Source organism: Anastrepha ludens, chromosome 2 (genome assembly GCF_028408465.1).
Source record: "Anastrepha ludens isolate Willacy chromosome 2, idAnaLude1.1, whole genome shotgun sequence".
NCBI lineage: Eukaryota > Metazoa > Arthropoda > Insecta > Diptera > Tephritidae > Anastrepha > Anastrepha ludens.
Genome location: NC_071498.1, coordinates 173,904,856 through 173,921,509, shown reverse-complemented (window position 1 = coordinate 173,921,509; position 16,654 = coordinate 173,904,856).

Sequence of the window (16,654 nt, the reverse complement as noted above, 5' to 3'; positions counted from 1 at the left end):
TAATTGAGAGAAGGTATAAAAAACAGAAATAAAAAATAAGAAAAATATAAAAATAAAAACAAAAACAAAAAATATAAAAAAATTAAATAAAATAAAAATAGGAAAAAATAGGATGTAAGTTCGTAAAATCAAAACCTTTCCCACAATTCTGGCTTGATTTTAATTAACTTAAAGTTCCCTACCCTGGTAATGGCAAGCCTCCGAGTGTACAGGTTTGATTGAAAAGAAATGAGCCTTATTTTTTTAAGCAGTTTTATTAAATCTTTTGGCTTATACAACTAATATTCTTCAAAATAGAACCCTTGAGCGTCAATACACCGCTGGTAGCGGTCCTTCCACTGCAGGAAACATTTTTTAAACTCATCCGCCGGAATCGCGTTCAATTCGGCTGTCACAGTTTTTTGGATCGCCTCGATGGAGTCGAAACGCCTCCCCTTCAGCTTTCTTTTCAGGTGCGGGAACAAGAAGAAATCCGAAGGGAACAGGTCTGGGCTGTAGGGAGGGTGGGGAAGCACCGCGACTCCCATCTTGGCCAATGCAGAGGTGCAGAGAAAGGCGGTGTGCGCCGGTGCATTGTCGTGATGAAGAATCCAATTGTTGACGAGGTCGGGCCATACCCGGGCGACGCGGTTTTTCAGCCGAAGGAGCACTTCTTTGTAAAATGCCGCGGTTACAGTGCTTCCTGGAGGTACAAACTCCTTGTGGACGATGCCTCGAGAGTCGAAAAATATTGATCGAGTAACGTTGCTCCAACGATCGCTGCATTTTCGCCACTGCAAAGTCCTAACACACTTTTAAAACAGCTTTCACGCGCGGAGCGATGTTGACTGCACCGCTGTTGCCAGCGAACTGGCACCGGTTTGTAGTGGAAGGGGAAGGTCCAACGATCCTTTTTCCCCACCAGCCGATTCGGTTGATCGCTTGGCAGTCGCTCCGCGCGGGAAGGCTCATTACTTTTCAATCAAACTATGTATTTGAGCCATGAAAAATCGCTTCACAAAAAACATCTGCCGTTCGGAGGTTTCTGAAAACTCTATGTCTCTCCGTTTGTGGAACAACATCAAGGCGCAGGCCACAAATGGAAGGAGGAGCTCGGTCAAACACGCATAGAGGGTGTAGGCGCCAATTATATATAAATACAGGGTGGCTGATGAATTTTGCTACATTAAGAAACTCAAATAACTTTTTTTTTAGTGTATGGAACTCATTTATTTTTTTTTCAAGTTGAAGGTCATTAAATTTTATTAAATGTAGCTTAACTAATATAGTTTTAAAAATAATTGAATTTAAATGCCCCCCATGCTCGTTGACACAAGTGCGGCATCTTAGTAAAAAGTTGTTCATTGCTGCTTTGAGAGTTGCGACAGGAATAGCCGCAATTGTTGCCCGAATGGATTGTTTTAGATCATCCAAATTTGTTGGCTTTGTTTTATAAACTTCTTGTTTACATAAACCCCACAAGAAAAAGTCAGGTGCAGTAAGGTCAGGCGACCTGGGGGGCCAACGAAATTCGGAGTTTCTTGAAATCAGTTTATTGGGAAATTTTCGTCGCAACTCTGTCATAACAGTCTGGGCTATGTGAGACGTTGCCCCATCTTGTTGAAACCACACAGAGTTGGAAGGAATTCTCTTTCGGCGTAGTTCTGGATAGAAAAATTCTTTCAGCATTTTCAAATAACGGTCTCCAGTAACCGTAACGGTGTGACCATTTTCTTCAAAAAAATAAGGCCCAACAATACAGCGTGAAGAAACCGCACACCACACTGTCACGCGAAGAGGATGCAATTCCGTCTCGTGGAGTATCTGTGGGTTAGAAGTACTCCATATTCGACAATTTTGTTTGTTCACATTGCCGTTTAAATCGAAATGGGCCTCATCAGACATGAAAAGGCAGTTTAACATGTTTTGGTCTTCTTCCACCATTTGCAGGATCTTCTGGCAAAATTCCAAGCGAATCGGCAAGTCTGCTGCATTCAGTTTGTTAACCATTTGAATTTTGTAGGGAAATAAGTCTAAATCTTTGTGCATTATTGTTTGCAAAGACTGTCGGCTGACACCAAGTTGAGCAGATAAGCTTCTTGTTGAAACCCTTGGATTGCTTTGTATAGCTGCAGCTACAGCAGCGATCGTTTCCTCCGTCCGAACTGGTGGGTTTCGATGATAAGGCCTTCTTGCGACTGTTCCTTGCTCAGCAAAATTATTCGCCAGTCTCATTATGGTTCATCTGCTGGGGGGATCGCCGCCAAACATCCGCCTGTACTCTCTTTGTACCAAAACTACGGACTCCAGTGTGTGATAGCGGCGGACTATCCAAATCTTGTTTGCGTGTCCCAGTTATCCATTTTAATAAATTTTAAAGATCAATCTGCAAATTAAAACAAAAATGGAACAGATAACTTAAAAAGAAAAAAAGTTATTCAATTTTTTTTTGGTAGCGGCTTTCATCAGCCACCCTGTATATAAAGTCTCTAGAGAGTAAAAGTTCAACACTCTCACTGTCTTTAATTTTTAGTGTAATTAAATGAGAAAACGATTGCTCAACCCTATTATGGAGCATTCACTTTTATACCCCTACCAGAACTCTACGAAACACTTACCCATTTCATCTTAATTTTCTTAACACCAATTAAATGTCCGATCAGTAAGAGAATTCAATGAGGTCTCGAGTTCTATGAATTCCGCTTCTCGTTTTGTTTTCAAAGAATGCATTTTATAAGTGTCTAAACACTTTTTTTAATTTATTTAATAATTGTCTGTATTTATTTAAGCTCATATTAGCTCTACATAAGTGGTCTGTAAAAGTAGTTCTATTTTAGATTTGAAATAAATGCAAATAAACAAAACTAAATAGCATGGGAAAAGCTTACATCACGAGCGATGAGAGGAAGAGCGACGCCTTCAAGTAGTCAGTTATCCACCACCGTTGGGACTTACTAAATACTAAAAGTGTTCAAAAAAGGTGGTTTTAAATTAATAAATTTTTTTTTTTTTAACTTTTGTCATACCACCTCTGAGTCGTGTTGGTTTTTTTCTTATAAATCAAGAGATATAATTTAATTTTTATAAATGTATGAATAAATATGAATTCCAAAAAAACTACATAAATGTTTTTAATTCTTTTCTTTTTTACATTATTATTTACCTTCCGGGAAATAAGAAAATATGCTGCTGTACGTAGACTTAAGTGCTTCACTGTATGTGTAAATATATGAGTACTCACAAAGCGGGTCAAAAACATAACTTCGCAACTGAAGCGCGTACAAGCAATAGCAATTTAATTGCTTCAAGCAATAAAGCACAAGCCAAGCCAAATTATGGTTTTACAAGAAATCAGAGAAAAAGAAATATTTTTTCAGTACTTACCCAACAACGTCATTTACTTTTTATTATTTCAATTTACTTTTCCTTCATTTTTTTCTTCATTAATATTTGACTCCTCATGGTCGCGTATTCATAAGCATTGCATGTTGCAACCTTTAGCTGCCCTACGCATGTGCGGCCGCGTAAATTCCTATGTATTTTCGCATATATCCATGTATTTACATGCGTGTGGCGCAAATCGCCGAGTTCCTGCGTGCGACGCACAACGAGCAAAAAGTAGACAGTACTGTCAGTCTGCCAAGCAGAAAAAAAAGAGTAAAAAAACTATGAAATAAAAAATGAAAAATGAAAAAAAAACCTAAAAAGCAAAAAACAAAACAGCAACAATGATATGCAAAAAATTTTACTCACGTTCAACGTATTATGCGCAAATTGGCTTTTTAAAATCGCAGCTGTTTAACTTAATAAGTGGACACTTTATTGTCGGTGGCCGGCAGTGCATTTTAAGTTGCACTTGCAAACGCATATAAACATACACACACACACATATGTAGTTGCAGAAATGCACTTTTAGCAACGAGTACCACGCATATGCACGCACCGCCAAGAATTCGTGTGGCTTGACAGTTTTCCGCTAAACGAAATGGTAATTTTTGAGTTGCCAACAAAAGACTTAAGCCACAAACTTGCATATAAATTGTTGGTTAACTAGTGAATGGAGCCACCGCATACAAGTACACAATGCATGCATATGTGTGTGTGTATGCTTTGTAATTTATGCACGACATATTTTATTAAATTTACGCTTCAATTACAGCGTTTTTAGAATTGCGGTCAATTATTATGTTAAACAAAAATTTTTTGTTTGTTTTTATTTAAGCAAAATTCATTAACAATTAAATTATGAAAATGTTACTTTAAATGAAATAATTTGCGTGTGACGCCTCTATGAAGGAAAGAGGCAATTTGTAGAGGCATTTCGGTTTTATAGATCATAGCAGGCAGACATTCAAATCAACATTCTGACTTGCGCTTAAGGGGACAGATACCTGCAAACGGCCATATTTTCCCTGATTCTCATTAAAATTATTTAAAATGAACAAGACAAGATATTTTTTTCAAAATTGGCATACAGTTTATTTCTACATTAAAATAACATAAAAAATTTTGTTTTTTATTTTAATCACTTAATCACTTATTTTAATCACTTCATCTAACCGTATATAAAATTAATAAGGAAGAATAGCCAACAAACAATCATCAGTAATGTTACAGTTTTCATGTGACTGATGAAGTTAATCGATGTGGCAACTGAAAAAAGTAATAAAGTTAAGGAGGAGAAGCTCGGCCAAACACCTAAAAAAATGGGGAGTGTAAGGCAGTTCGCTTCCGCGCGGTGCACCTTGGATAGCGCGGATCATTCAGCGGCCTTAACGGTGTATTTTGTTTTTTGTTTTGTTTTGCAAATCTGAACACTAACGAACTTTGGAGTAATTATGTCTTCTTTTCGATTGGATGTCTGGTCCCTGAGCTGGTGGTTGTGGAATCCTCCCACCTGAGTATGTTGAGCTGAAACTCAGCAGAAATGGCTGGTGAGCTAACGCCGTGACTACCCCCGTCCCAATTAAATCCTGGCAGGCCTCGAAGACCCTTCCAAATCGGTCGTTGTTTAATTGGCGGTGTAAGTGCGGTTGCCATGACTCCCGTCTTTGCGTCCGGTCTCCCTCTGAACGCAACCCTCATAGGGCTGTGCGTCAACCCTTGCATGGCCTCCCTGCCTTGGCATAGACAACCATGGGATCCTGAAGTAGTCGTAACGACATTTCAACGGTCTTGGATAGCGGCTTCGAGTGTGGATCTTCTAAAAACCCAAATGAACAACAAAAACAAATAGGAAACACACACACAACACAAAAGCTTTTAGGTGGCAGCGGGAATTCGGAACCGAGTGCCAAAACCACCTCTCTTAAGGCAGGGGGAAATCGTCTCCTCACAAAATCCTGCCGGAATCGTCGGAATCGACTTCCAACATGAATCTGGGGGGAAAAACGGGTACAGCGTATATGCCGCTTCTGATCGGTAGGGGACTGCAGGTGAAACCGTCTGGGATTCCTAATTTAATGGTACTGGATAGGGTAGCCAGTACCAGAAAGGCGCCCTCCCTTAATTTTCCAGGGGCTTGCTCCCATACTTACATACGGGCAATGCTGCTAGAGTGACAGTCTTTGGCCGGATATAAATCCGGGTAATTTCGGTAACGTAGAGCCGACTGTCGTGAAAAGGTTTCCAGGGCCTTCAGGGGCGTCTCTTCTCCGGAACTCTCTGTAAGACCTAAATGGCAGGCAAGATAAAGTAGGCGATCCTTCTCTGACCAACGAGTAGCCACCAAGATCCTGGAGCACTACGGCAGCCAATATACTTCTCAGCTATATGAGAAGCACTCTCGGCCGCTTGAGTGGGCCAGTGAGTGGGGCAAAGGAAGGTATGACAAAGAGAGTAGGTGCGAGCGCATCTCAACCGAATTCGGGGGTTCAAAGGCAATGCTCCCAAGAGGAAGATGTTTTCCTTGAAAAGAGGTCCAGTATAGGGGGATTACATTTTCTTCAATAGTTTATCTTATTTTATATGAATCAGTGAATTAATTTATAGTTCGTAAATTCAATCAATAATTTCCGCAAAAATGTTGTCGCTTTCTAGAATCTAATAGAGGCATTCAGAAATTTAATTGCCTACATCTGATATCTAATTCCCTATTCCAAAATCCAGCTGACGCTTTCTGTAGTTCAATTACCAATTCCGAAATTCAATTGACTGCTCCAGTGCTTCTGATTTAAATGTGAAAAAGGTATAGATTTCACTCCTGCATTAGTTGCACCATTTTTCTAGTTCCCCACAACCTCAGCCAAATCAGCTAGTGGAAAATTATTTGAGTGCCCTACACTTACGCACTTTTCATATGAAAGCAGCCATGTTACACGCATTTTAATCGCTCGTGTGCTGCCACAAATATTTCACAGCTTTAGAATTTCTCACGCAAAGTTCAAATTATTCACGCGCAGCTATTCTGCATTTTTATTTATTTTCTGCATTATTACGAGTATTTTTTTACTATGCGAGCATTTTTGCAGGTATTCAACAGCGCAGAGCTGGCAATAATCAAGGCATTCGTTGCAAATTAAATTTATGCATGGCAAACGATTAACATAACATAACGCGATAGCAGCTAATAAAGCAATTAAAAAGTTGCTCACTCTACGACAAGCAGCAACAAAATATGAGCGCTTTACAAGCATTTATTGCGAACGCGTGCAAACGCTCTTAACCGGCCAACTCGAGTTCCACTGGCGCGGCAAGAGCAAACTATGTAAGTGTGTGCTACTTATGTGCACGTGTGTGTGTGTGTGTGTGCGTAAGTAAGTACCTGTGTACAGGCATAAACACTTAGTTACACGAGGCCAAGCCGGACTTCGGTTCGCGCATAATTAAGATGCGTTAATGCGGCAGCAGCAGCAGCACCAGCAGAAGTAGTGCCAGCAACAGCAGCTCAGTTGCAACTCAATGTGGCTGACATGTCAGAAATTGCAGCTTGTTAAGCTAAATGACTGACGTCATTAACAAAATAATTGCACCACGAGCGCAAAGGCGCGCAGCAAATGAGAAGAGCCACCACCACGAGTACGCAGAGGAAGTGCAGCAGAGCTCCTATCTTTATCATTCGATGGGCATGACGAATAGACTTCAGGTTGGGCTTGTGCGGCGAGCTTGCAACTAGCAGCTATGTTGGTGGGTTAGAGCACTCAGCCGGTGGAATTATGCGCGCTCAAAGTGAGGAATTGCGTGCAAATGCTCGCGTTTGCCAATTACTTCAGTATGTCTGAATATTAATTTTAATCTAAGAAATTCAAGTGAGCATCGTGTATCGTGTCAATCATATTAAAAACGTTAATGCCACCATAAGATTGTAATTGGCAGTTAATGTGCATAATTTTCTGTTAATTAAAAACACATACATATGCGATTTTTAATTCACGAATGCGCTCTTTCAGGAATTCATTTATTTCAAGGCTATTTTACAAGATTTATTGCATTTGTGGCACTGAGAAATTTTTTAGCTAAAATAGAATTTGTGAACTCGAGAGATAATTTCACTAGATGATTGCTGATTTATTTTTAACACATCCCAAATTATTTAATTCTTTAGTTCTTTTTAATGTACTAAAAGGCGTAACCCCTGCAAACTAATTAAGGTCTAAGGAGGGCATCAGGTGCATGCCGGTCCCTTAATGGGGAAGGGGCCTCTGCCCAGCTGGTTAATATCCTCGTAAGATCAAAGGCTGGCATAACTGCCCTTCAAGAGATTCGATGAACAGGGCAAGACAAGAAGGGCATTGGACCTTGCGACGTCTACTTTTTCCCACGACAGTCGGTTCTACGTAACCGGAACGATCCGGCTTTATATCCAGCCAATGACTGTCCCTTCAGCAGCATTCCTCGCATATGCACAGGGAATGATTATACTGCTACAACAACAACGTCTACTTCAGCTGCCAAATTAAGCCGTGTTGCCAAATTTCGGTGTTGGATATATAGTAAGCGGCCGCCGTAGCCGAATGGGTTGGTGCGTGACTACCATTCGGAATTCACAGAGACAACGTCGATTCGAATCTCGGCGAAAACACCAAAATTAAGAAAAAGATTTTTCTAATAGCGGTCGCCCCTCGGCAAGCAATGGCAAACCTCCGAGTGTATTTCTGCCAAGAAAAAGCTCCTCATAAAAAGTATCTGCCGTTCGAAGTCGGCTTGAAACTGTAGGTCCCTCCATTTGTGGAACAACATCAAGACGCACACCACAAATAGGAGGAAGAGCTCGGCCAAACACCCAAAAAGGGTGTACGCGCCCATTATATATAATCCGCATCAAAGCGAAATTTTTCACCATCTTACTCATTTTCATCTATGCCCCTATGGAAGAAAATAATTATGCGTCAAAAGATGCCATCTATGAGCGCCTGGAACGTTCCTAAGAGCGCTGCTCCCGCCACGACATAAAAATTGTGCTTGGCGACTTCAACATCAGGGTGGGCAAGGAGGGAATTTTTGGTTCCACAGTCGGAAAACTCAGCCTACACAGCGAAACATCCTGCAACGGTTAGAGGCTGATCGACTTCTAAGCTAAATCTAACTCTTAACGACGGGAGCAGGGAATATAACTAGCCGAGCACAAAAGAAACCCTTTGCATCTTCTATGTTACTGTCCATCTCTCTCGAAAACTAGGCTATATATGGCTGCTCTCAGTTTGAAAAACTCTTACACAATCCATCTGAACCGCAGCTTGGGCGACTCCTGCAATTCGCGAACAGCAGGCGCATCTTGAAAGTTTCATATTTTCACAAAAAACAAAAACAAACCACTTTATTCTGATAACACTACCACAATGGTCTCTGCGAGGCTTCGGCCAGCTGGTATAACCTAACCTAACCTACGTGGTTGTCTCCTGATCGAAAAACACGAAACCAGATCGATCATATTGTGATACACGATTCTAGTGTACTAGATGTACGTACGATCCGAGGACCCAACATCGACGCGGATCACTACCTTGTTGCAGCCAAACTGCGCACACGCCTCTGTGCAGCAAAAAACGTGCATCTACCTACGCAAAGAATGTTCGACATCGAAAAGCTGCAATCACAACAGACAGCCAGAAGATTCGCCACTCGACTCTCACTCCTGCTCTCAGAGAGCACTGCCCAACAAACCGGCATGCACGAGCAATGAAGCAACATTTCTCGTTCTATACGTAACGCCGCCGAAGAAGAAATCGGATTCCGGCGAGCCCGAAAAAACAGTTGGTACGACGAGGAATGTCATGCTGCCCCAGAAAGAAAGGATGCCGCCTATAGAGCCACGCTGCGATCGGGCGTAACGCGAGCCATGTGGGATCGCTACAGAGAGCTAAAACAGGAATACAGACGTATTATCCGAAAGAAGAAACGAGAGGCCCAAATACGTGAGTGCGATGAGCTTGAGCTGCTGGCCAACGGGAACAACGTCCGAAAATTCTACCAAAAAGTTCGGCGGCTTGCAGAAGGTATTAAGACCTGGTCGTTTTCCTGTAAGAACAAAGACGGCGATCTGGTGACTGACATTCAGAGTAATATTGAACTATTGAGCGAACACTTCTCGCACCTGTTAAACAGTGATAATTGCGCATATCACAGAGAATGTGAAGATCCCGATACCCCAATCGACGACGACGGAATTATCGTTCCGCTACCCGACCATGACGAGGTGAGAATAGCGATAACAACAAAGCCGCGGGCGTCGACGGACTGTCGGCTGAGCTATTCAAACATGGCGGCGAGGAGCTGGTAAGGTGCATGCATCAGCTCCTACGGAAAATATGGTCGGATGAAAGCATGCCTACCGATTGGAATTTAAGTGTGCTCTACCCAATCCATAATATGGGCGATCCTGCAATCTGTGCCAATTACCGCGGGATTAGTCTTCTAAATATCGCCTATAAGGTTCTCGAGCGTATTGTGTGAAAGGCTGACACCCACCGTCAACCAACTGATTGGACCTTATCAGTGTCGATTTAGACCTACGTCAAGACTTGGAAAAGACCCATGAAAGGAGAATCGACACACACCATCTTTTCGGCGACTTCAAAGCTGCATTTGACAGTACGAAAAGGAGTTTCCTGTATGCCGCGATGTCTAAATTTGGTATCCCTGCAAAACTAATACAGCTACGCAAGATGACGTTGCTCAACGCCAGCAGCGCCGTCAGAATTGGGAAGGACCTCTCCGAGCCGTTTGATACCAAACGAGGTTTCAGGCAGGGTGACTCGCTGTCGTGTGACTTCTTAAACCTGATTCGTGCAAGCCGCAGAACTTAATCGCTCAGGTACGCTGTTAGTTCTGCCTTCTCCAAATTGAATAAAGAGGCAAGGCGAAAGGGTCTGGTGGTGAACGAGGACAAAACGAAATTCCTTGAAACAAACAGTCGGCGCACTCGCGTATCGGTACCCACGCCACTGTTGACAGTTAAGATTTCGAGGTTGTAAAAGACTTCGTGTATTTATGAACCAGCATTAATACCGAAAACAAAGTCAGCCTTGAAATCCAACGTAGAATCTCTCTTGCCAACAAGTTCTACTTTGGACTAAGTAGGCAACTGAGCAATAAAGTCCACTCTCGACGAAGAAGCGTGGACGATGACAATATCCGATAAAACGCCCCTTGAAGTGTTTGAGAGAAAGATGATGTGAAAGATTTTTGGATCTTTGCACTTTCGAGGCGAGTATCGTAGGCGATGGAACAATGAGCTGTATGAGCTTTACGACGACATAGACATAACACAGCGAATAAAGATCCAGCGGCTACGCTGGCTGGGTCATGTCGTCCGAATGGATACAAACGCTCCGGCTCTGAAAGTATTCGTTGCGGTACCAGTTGGTTGTAGTAGAGCAGGAGGAAGGCCTCCTCTGCGTTGGAATACAAGTTTTTCAAAACCAAAATAAGATGATTCATTTGGCGCTATTTTGTACACCTGAGAAATGACTTGTAATTTCGCTAGCTATGTTAGTTATCGTACACATACATACAGGACCTCCAAATTTTCTTTGGAGAAGTGAAAAAGCGTAAACACAAGTGACTTGTTGTTGTTGAAGTGGTTGAGTATTTCCACTGAAATCATCCTAATTAGTGACCAGCACCGTTTTACTACCACCGTCCTCGTATAATGATGTTTTTTTGTTGTTGTTCTAAGTCAAATACATTTAGTGAGGTCCAAATATAGCAACAAATTCTTTATCTCGATGTCTGAGATCTTATTAATTTGCTGCAGGAAAGGCTTTCCGAAGGAGCAGAGTCGTGCCCTAGCTAGCCCTGGGCATTCACATAAGTAGTGGAAAAGACGTTCCTTCATCCCTGCCGCTTCACAACTTCTGCAGATGGGATTGAAAGGGAGGTTGAGTTTGGCTGCATGATTCCCTCCCTACCTTTCAATGACCTGTAAGGGTTGCAATGATGCGTGAGATGTTTGGCCGGGAGCATTCTAACAGATCATTCGTCCTTTGGATTTTGTTGACGGTCATATGTTTTTTGTTGTAATGCATGTAGTTAGTTGCTTCCATCTTTTTTCGGCTAAAGCATGATAGTGTGAAGCAATGGATGCTTTTAATGTGTTGAGTGGGGTGGAAACTGCCACCGCCTCTGCTAAGTCTAGTGTCGAGCCTTGTCTTGCTAGTTCATCCGCTATCTCATTACCCAGTATGCTCCTGTGACCGAGAACCCATATCAGAGTGAATTCAAGCCAATGACTAAGCAATTCCAGCTCCTCTCTACACTGTAAGACTATTTTGGATGAAATGGAGTTGGAGTCCAAGACCTTTATAGCTGCTTGACTGTCTGAGAAGATAGCTACTCTTGCACCAACTTTCTTGTAGAGTTTTAGTGATTTGCATGCTTCTCTGATCGCTACAGGCTTCCACGCTAATCTGGAACACGCTGGCATAGTCAGGAAGACGAATTGACTGAGATAGGTTGAGTGGCTCCGAATGGAAGCTAGCTCCCACACCGCAGTTCATCTTAGAACCGTCGGTATGGATTTCGATACAAGTGACTTAAGCCAATAAGAAAATTGGCAAAACTTAAAAAACGGCGGCAATTAATTATTTTAGTAATTCGGAGTTCAATTTTTATACAAACCAGTCCTGCCAGCTTTGTATTATATACTCGCACAATGCGGTGTGATAACTAAAATGTTTCACTCTATGTAATTTATGCATGTGTATGTGTGTCTATACGAGTGGCTGTGTGTAAATTTGCGTTTGCCCGTTTTGCAATTTCCATGATGTACTGCCCGTAAAGCGAAAAAGTCATGTCACACTAATCGCTGGCGTGCATAATTTGTAACTCTCGAGCCTGTATTACTCATTGCTGGCCAATAACTATCTCTCCACTGCGCACTGCCAGTGCTTAAATGCTTGTTAATACACCTTACTTTGGAAGTGCAACTGCGAGACTGTGCGAGTGCGTGTGCTGCGTCTGCTGCGTTTACTGCGACTTCATTACTTCAACTTGTTTTTCAATTTCGAATTGTGTATGCGAAGTAATTTCAGTGTTGACGCTTTATGTAAATATACATTCACCAGCCGCAACAACAACAACAACAGGCACACACACACGTACACGGAGGCAAAAACACTTTCGAAGACACACCATTTGACCAGGCGAGGCCATGTCCATGTCCAAGTTCAACACCGAAGGCAAAACCAACGCCATTCACCAAACGCAAAGCCAGAGACACAGACAAAGGCAATGGCAATGGCAAAGACAAAAACAAATATTTCAAAGGCATAAATTATGAATCATTTAAACGCTTCCTTATGACACCGAGGAAGCTTCTTTCAGCTACGCTTCTGCACTGCTAACTACATGCAGCAATGGAAGAACAAAAACAACAACAAGAATAATGACAACAACAAAAACAACAACAATTACGGCAAAAACAATAAAACAACAACACCAACAACAACAACAGCAACAACAAGAAAAACGACGACAACAACAACAACAAATACAGCAAGAACAATGAACCAACAACAACCACAGCAACAATAATACAATGACGAGAATAACAACAACAACAACAACAACATCCAACGACTACATGCGCAATTCCTGCAACATCAGTCAACTTTCTGCCACAGGCGTTATGCATAAATATGTATGCATGTATGTGTGTATTTCTATATGTATGCATGCGCGCATGTGTGAGTTGGTATGTCTGCACCACATAGCCACCACATCGCGCTGCAAGAAGCGCAATTTTAAACCGAAATGCAAACATGTTGTCGACTTTGAACGCGACGCTGGTGATTAACAGGCGCGTAAATATTACAACTAGCCAAGGAGTTGGCCAGCAACAACAACAACAAACAAATGCAATTCATCGTCTCTAACAAGTATTTATGCTAATGCTTTATTACTTGCTTGTTTGTGTACACATAAAGCGCTGAAAGGCGTCGAGGGGGGAGGGGGGGTGGTGAAGAGCGACGCGAGTTGTTTGAGGGCAACGCAGGAAGGTGCTGTCCACCACTGACAACCAGAAGTCTGCGCTCGTTGCATGCCAGTTGGGCCATCACAGTTGATGTTGCAATTTGACAGTCGCAGAAATGACTAAACAAATAGACAGACATATAGACAAATCGCTGGTAATAGAGCGGTCAAAGAAGGCAAGTGACCGAAGGGGCGGACGTGAGCGCACGGTGAAAGGTAGAACGCAATAGATTTTCGCAATTTTTATTTAATTAAACAAATGCTGCTAATTTTCCTTATGAAAGGAAAGTATTTTCAAGACCGTGCATACACATCTTCATATGTGCTCACAAATTGTTGCATGTCTGTGTTACTGAGGTAATGCGACGAGACACCTGTGCATCGCGACACGAATACCCAGCCCATTGATATTCAATTTCTATGAAGCGTTTCTGCGTAGCAGATTGTATGTGGGTATGTGAGGAGTGTCAAGGTGATTGCTGCGTGGAAACATTTCTATTTTTGGGCTGGGATGAGTGGCATAAAGGGTGATCAATTTAGAGGTATCGGATTTTAAAATGAAGAAAAATAACAAAGATTCAAATTGATTTGGCAATATTTATTATTTTTGTGTAGAACTATTGGCAACTTTTATTTTTTAGAGATAATATCTTTAAAATGTGGACTGCAACTGCGCCGTAAATTGGCCATCCATAAACACACACTTTGAATGACTCGCTGGAGGACTTCGGTCGGTATCTCGTGAATAATTTTAGTGATGTTGGCTTCCAATGCCTCAATCGAAGCTGGTTTGGACACAAAGCACACATCCTTTGTTTCACGGGCTGTATGGCAAAGAGCTCCAAATGTTGTGGAGATGACGGGCTTCAGTTTCCGGTATCAAAAACTCATTTATCATGGCGCGATAGCCTTCGTCAATCACTGTTACATTTCCGCCAACCTCTTCTTTAAGCAAGTGTGGGCCGATGATTCCTCCAGCCCATAGGCTCCAGACACACACCAAACGGTTGTATATTCAATGGATATACTTTTGTTTTTCCTTGTTCACTCCACTCGGAAGCATGAGGGCCCCGACAAGGCTCAGTCTTGCGTTGGTTTCGTTAATCTATTTTGCTTTCTGGCAGGGTAGGTGATTGGCCTGCCGTTACAAGTCCTAAATAGTGGGAATTTCCACCTGTCGTTGCTTAGGAACAACGACTTCTTACTGCTTGGAGCGCCATCTGTGTGTCAGATATTTCTACCAGAAGAATCGCATAGGTGGTTGAGGACTTCACTAAATTTCGTGTGTCTGCGCTTTTACCACGATTGACCGCTTCCTCTTGCTGGCGCCACTGATGCAATGTGTAACTGTGTGTTTTTCTTTATTTTTTGCTTGTAAACCGCAATGCAAATAATGCGCTGACTTTTGTGCGTGAGTAAAGATTGGAAGGATAGGATTTTGGGGGTTGAGGAACGAATTTTATTTTTTTTAGAAACTAGGAAAGTAGGTAAGTGTGGAAAAGTGCTGGGATTGTGCTTTACGTGGGATTCGAACCCACAACCTGTAGGATGGCAGGCTAGTGCACTTACGCTAAACAATCGAGGCCGATGGATGTAATGGTCCTTCTTAAATGGCTTCGGATTGCCATAAGTTGTCCTGAGCGTGAAAAGAACACTTTTCACTTTTTCGTAATTCAATTGTACGATTTGTTAAAGTTGTTGAAGCGTAAGCCTTTCCATGTTGGCATGCCAATGAATATTGAAAGGTGATGTGTCAAAAAACCCCTATTGGAAAAAGTACTTCCAAACAGATCACCCTTTACGCCCAATCTGATCATCCTTTTTAGTACGAATTTGTAAGTGGTGCGCCCAGTTTCTAGCTGAATAAGAAACGGACTCAAGCGGATGAAGAGAGCAATAGATTTTTTTGGAACCAAAATTGTTCATGTAAAACGCGTTCAAATTTTATGTCCTCGTCACCCTTTGCTAATTATCCAGTCTACTACTAAGTACTGCAAATACTTCCGATTTAATTAAACTATTAATATCAAACTTTTTCCATATGTTAATGTACCCAAGTAAGTCAGGTTCACTATTATATGCTGAAGTGAGCATACAACACCGTTAAACCGCACGAACCAGCAGGCCAGTGAACAGAACCACTTCTGGAAAGAAAGTTGGCACCCAATTGATTTTGCAATAAGTCGATTGTTAAGCATGCTGTAGCAAGTTTGTTGCAACAAAGGTCATCAACGCTTAGCTGATTAATTTTTGGAAATAAAAATCCAGTCAGCGTGGTTTAATCAGCTCCTTCCTCATTTCGAAAGAAATAAGGACGCATACTGCCGCCAGTGCTCTATGAACCTCGCAAACAGATTTTTTTTTTTTCAAAGTAAATATCCAAAATTTGGAACAGTTGTTGTGACGGTACACATTTCATGATGACTTACCAAACCTCACTGAACAAAAATGTCAACAGTATTTTGCTATCATCAACTGTTAAACCATAGTTATCGATATCGGCAGTATTCATCCAGCTAAAAAAATACCCGATATACCAAACTCCAGTTCCAGCTAAATGGAAAAAACACCGCTTGCTCAGAATTTCGAATTGATTTAGGACCAAATCTGGACTTAGGATCAATTTAAGCTAAACGCTTACCTATATCTTAATATTCATTTATAATTTACTGCTCTATAAAAGATAAATGCCAGTTCTCGACGAGTTCATGCCGTACGCGAAAAATGCGCGTTGTCACTTAGCCATTCTAGGATTCCAACATAGAGCTATGCTTTCACAGTTTGTCACATTCGCATCGGTACGAGAGTTGTCGGCTGATACTTCCAAGGATCGTCATCGAACCAATTGTACCACTAGTGAAACTTAAAATATTCAATTCTGACTGGCGCACAACCAAACTTTTGGCAAACAGTTTTCATCCCTCACTGAAGCAATGTGAGCTGTCCTGTATTGACTTACACAAGAATTTTTCAGCACCCAAAAGATCGAATTAATTGGTCATCCGCCATACATCCCTGATTAAGCTGCTAATGATTTCTTTCTGTTGCTGAACATTAAAAATAAAATGCGTAGCCAAGGCTTGAAGAGGCTATTGAAACCTTTAATCGACTCGTTTTAGAGACATCCACTTCCGAGTGGCAAAAGTGCTTTCAAAATTGCTTCAAGCGAATGCAGAAGGGCATTGACTTCCAAGGAAAATATTTTGAAAAACAGTTAATCCATTTTCATTATTATTTTACTTCGTTTTTATTATTGTGCGCAAAA